Here is a 10,466-nt window from a genome sequence, read left to right as displayed (position 1 = left end):
CTACCAAACAAGGGCCAGGTAAGGCACTTTGCTTGTGTGAGTATTTGCAGCTAAGGTCCTTCTCCTTCCACACTACGACAAAACTTCAACGGACAGTTAGCACTGGCCCGAAGAAGTAGATGTTCTCAAAGCTCAGTAACCTCCTGAAGGCCACCAGAAGAGACAGTAAAGTTAAAGCTATTAAATTACATTAAATGTAACACCAAACCGTTCTGAATCTCTCAGAAGAAATACATTATGAACAGCAGTATGGATGGGCTGGGCGCAGAAGGTGGGTATCCCGAGGAGCACGAGTGTGATGGGAAATACAATGAGTAACTCCAATAGTTATTGGCTCATTAACAATGCCCTACAGGAAAGAATTTTCTGTCTAATAATAGAAGTAGCACAAGCACCGATTCTCAATATGATCTGAAGCCTGTTTAATTCAACTGCTTTGGGAGTAGGGCTCTTGATTTTTCCCTTTCTCTGTCACTTACATAATTTGGGCACTGAAGTGCTAACTCTATTATATGGCTCAACATCAAAATGGAGACTTTTTTTCAAGCTTCATTAACATACTGTTGCAAAAATTGGCCTCAACAGAAGCTCAGTCATTTTCCAAGACACAATCTCTAACATAATATGTTGCTGAAAATAGTAAGATGTATTTTTGAAAAGGAAAAACAAGATTCCAAAATATTGTGTATGATTCAAAATGGAGAACGCGGCACAGACCAGAACTCGACAACATCATTTGTCAGAATAGTATTCCATTTGGGCTACTATGCTATGTTTAACACTAGCCATAGCGCTGCAAGTTCATCACCACCAGTGCTTTGCAAAAAATGGGCTGAGAAAACAGTCCATATTTTGCCTAGTCAGGTCAGCAACAGCTTCCAGAGATTTAAACTGGTAAAGCAGTATATAGCTGTCTCTTTCTTTCTGAATTTCATATTAATGATTTTTTTTTTCCCAGTCTATCCTAAACAGAGTCTATAGAGGATATAGGCACAAACAACAAGATTTCTTTGTGATGGTGAGAGGCTTCTACACCAGGTGTACACCAACACCATAATACATTCTTCACCTCTTCTTTCTTGAAATAACTGATAAACATATATGACTTAAACTGGAACCTATGACTGTACTAAAACATAACCATTATAGTACTAGATCACATTTGACCATGTGCCCTACCATACCTCAAATTTGTCCATCCCAACATATTGAACCAAATTTAAAAGTATATGGTTACTATGAGAACAATGTTTCTGCATCCTACAAAATTCTGAATGCATCTGCTTTCATGGCAAACAAAGTATGCATTAATAAACTACATTTTCTAAACCACAGGTATTACAAATATCAATCTAATACAAAAAACAGGAAAAATAAATTATCTGCAATTTCAAAACAAGCATCTTCTGATTATTGAACTCAAGCAAATGTTTCTGTCTTACAAACAAGAGCTTATACTTCATGTTTCCACGTAGCCCTGAATATGCACGCCAAGTGTTTTTCTTTAGGTACGAGTCACATTTTTAATAAAAGAAGAAAAAGCAATCAAAAAACAGTTTTGATTTTTCAGTGGTTCTAGGTGACTGTGAGAAACCAATTGAAAATAGATTATATGTATTCTAAACAGTCCAAAGCACAGCTGTTTATTATTAATTTTTATCCTGAAGGTCCTATTTTTGGCAACATATCTTATTTTTCATAGGTGTTTGCATTCTTCAGCAATGAAACAACTTCACTATCAACAACAGAGATAATTCACTGGAAAAAGGATGCTGTAATGAGAACCATGACATAACATCTCACGTATCTTAATCAATTATAATTAGCAAAACATTTATAACATACTAGCAGAACAAGAAATGATAAATAAGTAAAAGCCTTATTACCTGATGTAATGTACATCTTGAGAAGTACATATAAACAGCAAATAATACCACAGTGTGATTTACCTTCTTCAATGCAAGTAAGTTTTCCAGATATAACTAGACACCAAACATCATGCTCTCACCAAGTATAATTCTGATTTAGAAATAATCAGACAAGAAGACGTTACTTACTCCATGGAGCTTTGCCTTATATGAATGCACAGAACAACAGCTGATTACTTGAACTTCTTCTACAACCTTCTACTCCATTGATCCTTACAGATCCTAACAGTGAAGTCAGAGCAGGTGGGGTCAAGTTAATGAAGCCTGCACCTGAGTATGCTGGTTAAATGGGCATAGTCCATACTCTTAACCATTGGAAGCCCAATTGGGAGGTAAAATGCAGTACTGGAAGTTTCAAAGAAAGTGTTTCTCGTTAATTAAGATTGTTTGCACCTTTTTTGGATTAAGTAAAAGGTAAATAAATTAATGCATTTCAGCTGTGAGACAGTGAGTTTAAGACTCCTTAGCTTTTGAACCGAATGTATTTGGTATGGCAATGACAGGGAAGGAGCAGGCATGAAGTTATACAGCAGCACCTGTAACTTTACTGCCCACAATGGATCTGCATTTTGGTCTTTATCCAAACCTCACATGTTCAGCAGAAGCCTTTTCATAAAACAAAATGTACAAACAGAAGTATCACCTCTAGGACAAGCAGAATGATCCTTTCTGCTCTAATAGAATCATAGAATCATAGAATAGATTGGGTTGGAAAAGACCTCCAAGATCATCAAGTCCAACCCCTGATCCAACTCCAATTACTATATCATGGCACTAAGGGCCACGTCCAATCTCTTTTTAAAAACCTCCAGGGATGGTGAATCCACCACCTCTCTGGGTAGGCCGTTCCAGTGCCTGATTACCCTTTCTGTAAAGAATTTCTTCCTAACATCTAACCTAAACCTCCCCTGGCAGAGCTTGAGCCCATGCCCCCTTGTCCTATTGTTGGTTGCCTGGGAGAAGAGACCAACCCCCACCTGGCTATAACCTCCCTTCAGGCAGTTGAAGAGAGTGATGAGGTCACCTCTAAGCCTTCTCTTCTCCAGACTAAACAACCCCAGCTCCCTCAGCCTCTCCTCATAGGACTTGTGCTCAAGTCCCTTCACCAGCCTCGTTGCTCTTCTCTGGACCCGCTCCAGCACCTCTATGTCCTTCCTGAACTGAGGGGCCCAGAGCTGAACACAGTACTCAAGGTGTGGCCTCACTAACGCAGAGTACAGGGGAAGGATCACTTCCCTGCTCCTGCTGGCCACACTGTTCTTGATGCAGGCCAGGAATAATAAACATTGGAAAGACTTAATCTAGAATACTGCCTCTGCTTTTGGACACAAATTTCACAGAAAAGAACTAAAAGTAGAGAGCATTGTTCAGGGAAAAGCAGCGATGACAATAAATGATGTGAAATAAAATGTTTAAGCTGAGGAAAAGGATATAAAAGAGACACTTGACAATAGTCTGCCAATATGTAAATGACTCGTGCAATGAATCCCTCCTTCATGGAAGGCAGAATCAGGAATAAGAGTGAAGGAAGAGAGATTTTAGCTAATAATTAGGAAAAAATATCTAATGATAAGGATAGTTAAATGCAGGATACTTAAATACAGTCATTTCTACTCTGGAAGTTTGCAAAGATGGATGTTAATATCTACCAGGAATGATAGAAGCATGGTTGATCCTGTTTGGAGCAGAGGAATGTATTAGACAACCTCTGGGATCCTGACTCTTGAGATTGTACTTGAAACACATACAGACCAGGTCCCCTTGAATTAGCATCCAAAAGGATATATGACTCCAAAGCACTGCCACAGACTTCAGGGGGGTTGGTTCTGTAATATATGCAAGGAAGAGGGGCCACACCAGCATATAAGATCCTTAAATTTTTGAAACAAATACTATGTAAATCTAGGGGTTGAAATTGTCAGCTGCAGAGATATAAACGAATGATGGAGCCTAGAACCAAACAAACATAAAAGCCTCCAAAACAAAGAGGTTTGAATTAGCAGGATTGTCTCAGGTTCACAGCATTGACGAGTGTGTGTTAAGAGAAATCTTCAAGCTGGCGTTAAAAAGAAATTTCTGTAATTTTCATTATCTTTTCTTCAGTAATGTTTTTCTCTATTAAAATACTGTCTGTTGATTAATTAAACGCTTTAGCATAATCAATGCACAAAAAATATGCCTCCAATATTGATTAAAGCTTTCTTTGAAAACTTCTCTGAGGTCTTTTATCACAGTCTGTAGAGAAATGGTATTTTCTAGAACAAAACAGAACTGCGTAGCAAGTGTGAAAGTGTGACAGAATAAAGGTACAAAATACGTAACTGTAGCTGAGGATGTTGAAACAAAGCATGTTCAGAAATTGAATAATGTGACGGGTAATTTACAGTGATCTGATGGAAGCTGACTGGATGCCAAATAACCTGTTGTAGTCACAGTATTTTTTTTTTTCCTCCAGATACTTTGAGTATCTTTTTTGCAAAGCTGGCTATAATGACACATTAGATTAGTTAGAAGATCACCTGCCATGAATGAAAAGGGAAGAACATTGACATTTAGGGTTTTAGGACCATTTAGGAGTAATGGGATTGATCCTTCCTATATCACTCAAGCAGAGAAAATTATGAACCTCCATGTGGATAGTAGCAAAGTTGATACCACCTTTTGTGTAGTTTTCCTTTCTTGCATGTAATTCCCTAAATATTATAGGATAATTAATAAATATAGGGATGAAATGCAAAGACTTTTTAGGATAATCTGAGAATATTGCAGGCTCTTATCACTGAAAACAATGGAAGATTCTTGCTGGCTTCCATAAGTATTAGATGAGAATTGGAGACATTTGGGGTTTTAGTTCCCCCAACTGAGTATCTGCATATTTGAGTAATTAACAAAAAATAACTCAGATTGGTCATGCCAGATTGATGCCTCTTCCACGTTAAGGAAACCACTTTCTAGGAAATCAAGTCGCTACCAGGAAAGATGAAAAATCACTCATTTTTCCATATGTATCAAAAAAGCTCTAATTTTATAGAGCAATTGTGGAAAGTCCTATATGCAAGATGAAAAGTACAACAAACCCACAGCCTTTCAGGTAACTTTTTGTCTATGTGCATATTGTGACAAATCATGGCAGAACATAATTTTGCATATCCAGAGAACTGGAAAGTAAAACTGTTCCATATATTTTAGTTACTCCTAATTTTTCTAAGGGCATGGCAGTGGGAGTCTAGATTTATTCTTCCATTTTATTTTATAATCCACAATAGCTTGAATTAATTTCAAGTCAATTATGATGCAAGGAAGTTACATGGTCTGTTAAATGTTGCTCTATCTGATGAACACCTATATTTCTGCAATTTCAAGGGCCATTTTTCTTAGAAATAAGGGGAACGATGAAGTCTATGGGACTGAAGGATTCCTTTCCATGTAGACATGGTTCTGGAAGGCCGCTACCCCTTTCCCTGCTATGAACCGTAAAGGCAGCCTTTATAGTTACTATCCCAGCATTTTACATATGTACAACAGAACCTGACAACCAAAACCTGCAAACCTACAATTATGTGCTGTAGCAATTCCAGTTATTTACATAAACATTTTCATTTGGTACAATTGTTCTCTTTCTGTCACCAATGCCTTGCTTTTACAGATGAGCCACATACAGTTCTGTTTATCTTCTGTCTTTCTACCTACAATGCATTAACTAGTTCCAGTGGCTTTCTTGAAAGCATAATGACTTTTCCTGTACTCTAGTAAAAATATATCCCCACAAATCAAGAGGAAGCAGGCTCAGACTAAGTGGCTGAGAAGATTTACATTCTATTGCTAACTCAGTTATTACTCTGCTGAAAACCCCATAGCATCAATATAATGAATCCCTCAACCTCTGCTGCTAGCACAATTTTTCTTCCCAACCTCATTGGTTCCCAACTTTCTGCTTGACCTTTTACAATCTGTGTGCAGCAGAACTTCATTACAACCTTTTAATGGTGCACAAATGGCACACAACACCAAGGTCACAGCACATCCCCAGTGAGAACTTCTCCAACACCCCCTGAACAGACAGCAAGTTTTCATTTAAAGAGACAGACAGTCCAGTGGGGGGAAAAAACTCTTAGGATTTAGCACGGGTCTCAACAGCTACTAACATACAAAAAAGTGACTGTGTCATAAAACGAATATCTGCTCCCAAAAAATGTTTTAAGAAACAAGTTGATGTCTCAAGCTGTCAGTGACCAAATGAATAAAATGGCTCATTTGGGAAACTAAGAAAAATAGCAGATTTTCTATATGTATAGAGATTCTATATGTATAGACATTACTCAAATCTTAAAAAAACCCCCCAAAAAACCAAAAAAAAAACCCTAAGAGGCTAGCAATGTTCATCCTTCTAGCATATTAGAAATCTTTCTAATGTCACAGCAGTCAAATAAATATCAGATTATAGATTCTATTCCAAATAATCACCATTTTTTTATTAAAACAGTTCAATCTCTGTTCTGCAATTTTCCAGGTGGGATGTGGGGATAACAATGCTTAAGCCTATTTTAAAATTATTTCAGTTTTTTGTATCAGAAGTGCTATATAAATGCAAAGCATCTCACTATTGAAGTATGTAGACTGCAGAGCATATTATTCTGTATTGGTTAAAGTAAAGTCATTTCATATATATATTTACTACACCTCAGTTATTGGTGATGCAGAGTACAATGTTCCAAATGTTTATTTAATATGACCTTATATATATGACCATATATACCTATATATGAAGCATTTAACACTCAAAAACCATAGTATCACATCTAAAGTCACCTACTAGGCAATGGTGTTCTCCTTTAATTCTGACATTTTGATCTTCAGTTTATAATACCCAGAGTATTTCCATCCATTGTGTGCAGGTATGTGCATACTAAGGTATACTAAATGCACTTGACATGCTCAATTCTTTTCTGTCTTACAATGGGGAAACTACAAATAACAAACCGAAGTCAATGCAGTCAGACATACAACTGTGCAGCTAATCTGTGAGATGAATTAGGACCCAAACTAACCTGTGCTACTACAGTTACAGTGATCACAGAATCATAGAACACTTCCAATGATGGAGATCCACAACCTGTTCCAGTGTCTCACCACCCTCATTGTAAAAAATGTATTTCTAATGACCAATGCAAATTTTACCTCTTTCAGTTTAAAACCGTTGCCCCTTGTCCTGTCACTAGAGCCCTTGGTAAAAAGTCTCTCTCCATCTTCCTTACAAGTTCCCTTTATATTAAAAGGCCACAATAAGGTCTCCCCCTGGAGCCTTCTCTTCTTAAGGCTGAACAACCCCTACTGTCTCAGCCGTTCTTCATAGTTGCAGCCCTCTAACCATAAAACATGCTTAAAATTTACTTCTCACCTATGGAGGAGCATACGGATCGCTGTAGTCATAAAGATCTCTGAAATGCTTGGACACGCAGCACTTTAAAAATGCAAGGCCATATATATGATTTTAAGTACTTTGCTATTATTAAAAAGGAGGCATCAGGAGTCAAACACAATCCCTGAAATAGTACAGGTTTAGTACTGGCATATTGCCCTGGATCTTATGCAAGTGTGAGAAAAAAAAAAAAAAATCATAGTGGACACTTGAATTCTGCTTCCTTTGGACCAAGGCTAGTAGGGTCAACGTCTGCTTTCATAATGTTCAGAGACATAAGTAATAAATTGTTCTGGGCTTCCAGCAATGGAAGTAAAAGCAGATTGGCTATTTTCCTTTAAACAATTTGTACAAATAGATAAGATTTGGTGCAAGAACATAATGTAAGTTTTACTACCCATTAAATAGTCTTGGAAATAAACACATCTTAAATGCTCACTCTTATGCACTTAAAAAAAAATAAATAAATAAAAATTCATAGTCAAACACAATTTCTGGTATCCAAATCAGGTCAGAGATAAAACCCCAAAGCAGTACTTTGTCATGCTGCCCCAAAATATTCTCCCAGCCTCCAGCAATTTGTAGCTCACAAACATCTTGAGCTAGACTGGTGCTTACAAGTCATCAATGGATTACTCTTCATGAATTTTTCTCCTCACCTCCTTCTTTGGTCCTGCATTCAGCAGACTTTGTTCATTTGACATTTACATTCCAGAATTATATTCTAAGTACAAGGACTGAAATATGGATGTGAAAAAAAAATATTTCAAAAAAGTAGTAAGTAAAGCTCAATATGATGCCTGACATAGCCTCTAATAAAAATTCAAGTTCAAGGCTTGATTTTGATCTTGCATTTCCACAGATCAGATACAACTTCACTGGAGTTACATCAGCACAAGATATGGAGGTACCACATGATATGGAGGCAGTAAGACAGAACTAGCGAAGGACCCAGTTCCTTCCACAACAGGAAAAAAAAATAACCAACAAAAAAAACCCTACCAAACAAACAAACCACCAAAACCTCAACAGACTATGAAAGTTCACTGTGAGTTACCAAACATTCTTTAAGTATCTTGTTGGAATGACTACTATAGCTAGGGCTTCTAAGGGAGAAATCTAGAATTTTGTTTCAGAAACTACAGCTAGATTTTCCATATGCAACTTAGTAGGAAGTTTATAAGCACTGTGTAAAGTATTCATAGGCAGATGCCTCTGTTCACTTTTTAAAAATTTTGCATCTTCTTTTCCATATTTAGAAAAATGTATTTTTCTTTCCTTACATATAAATATACTTAGTAGCCCCCAGCTGGGCATCCCTACCCAACAAGACAACTGGACACACATTTTATAGAATACTGCCTGGTCTGAATCTGCAGAACTTGAAATCATCAAGTGAGAAATCAAAGCACTCAAAGCTTCTGAATTTTTTTGTAATGGAAGTACCAGGACTTACTTCTCTTTTAATTAATTAAATTTAAATTGGTCTTAAATTGTAAATTCTTGGTGGTTTTCTTTTAATTGCTAACAAGCTCTAAATTACAAAAAGATAAGACTCCATGGAGTCCATAGTCCCAATACTTTCATTAACATGGTCATGGAGTTATAGAAGAATAACAAAATGACTGCATGTAATTAAGCAGGAGGAGAATAGGAACAACTCAAACTGTCAATCAGCAAATAATGAGGCTTAATATATGAAAATAGAAAACAGTAACTGTGGTTTAATGCGGTTTTTATAAAAGAAAAACCACAACAGCAAAACGTTCCCTAAAGGACCCAACATTTCTGAAACATATTGGAGGCTCGTTCCTTATTAATTTGATCAGATTCACATATAGCAGGACGAATAAGAAGATTCTTATTTTACTGAAGATGAGACTTCCCTATGTCTAAAGCATATTGCTGTTTGCAATTGGTAAAATTCTAATATATTAAGTTACTGGGAGAGGTTTGATCAGAGAAATATTCTTTCAGTGATAGACATGAATGTATACAGTCACAGAGAAGACAGGACTTGAAGTTCAGTTTGTGACTTGATTACAGAAAATTCAGGTGTAATTTTTTTTTTTTTTTAAGAGTTGGGGGGGGAAGGAGGAGGATGTGAGTAGCACTGAGGGAATGGAGAGGTTGGAGGACAGGGTTCTAGGCAGGCTAGAGAATGGAGATTTATGTATGTGTGTGGAGAAGTAAGGCGCAAAGAAAGCTGGAGTTCAATCTAAAAAGCATGAAAACAAATTGGAAACCTGCATCTGCTGCATATGATATCAAGTAGTAAGACATATTTTATCTTTTCTTCTTTATACATTAATTAGCAATGAAAATCATTAACATTAAAACTTGTATAAAATTATATGGAAAAATGTAGTTCATTGGCCTAATCATTCAATTTATTGAGAACATTGTATGCGTCACGTCACATAAAGCTTTGTGACATTAAAGACTCTCCAAGGGAGTTTGTAGAAACTCCATTCTTGGACATTTTCACAAATATCCAGACAAGAGCCTGAGCAGCCCTAAACTTTCACAGTAGCCCTCTTTTTGGGCATGACACAAAGAGAGACCTGCAAAGGTCTCTTCTGATCTAGATTATTCTATGATTCTGTGACTGGTGGTTTACTCCTAGCAATTCATTCACATCAAAGGAGTAAAAATATTTTAAAATTATTTTTTAACCGCAGTCTGACTTAATTACTGTAAAGCTATTTTTAAATTTGAAGTATTTTGTCTTTTTATTCTCATCTAGACAGAGGAACTGTGCATTATCAGGAAGCATTCCTATTTCTATACCTCTTGCACTAAAATTGTTTTTTATCTGCTCAAGTGTCTCCTACTAGATTAAAACCTTTTGAAAACGTACAGTTATGCACATGGAGGCAGACAAAAAACCTAATTGAATTAGGAAACTGTTTAGTCTGAATTTAATTATTAGTATATATAGCAAGGGGCAGAAAAAAAATAAAACAATTAGTACATTGATTTTTACCTTACCTTAATGACCAGGATGTGCTAACTGCTTTTCAAATATGGAAGTAGGAAGTCCTTTTCTAGCTAAAAGACAAAGATTTTTCCAGAGCGAGGAGTCACCCATGTGCAGGACGGTGCATAATCATTATCTG

This window comes from Antrostomus carolinensis, unplaced genomic scaffold, assembly GCF_000700745.2.
Source record: "Antrostomus carolinensis isolate BGI_N321 unplaced genomic scaffold, ASM70074v2 scaffold8724, whole genome shotgun sequence".
NCBI lineage: Eukaryota > Metazoa > Chordata > Aves > Caprimulgiformes > Caprimulgidae > Antrostomus > Antrostomus carolinensis.
This window is presented reverse-complemented; position numbering follows the sequence as displayed.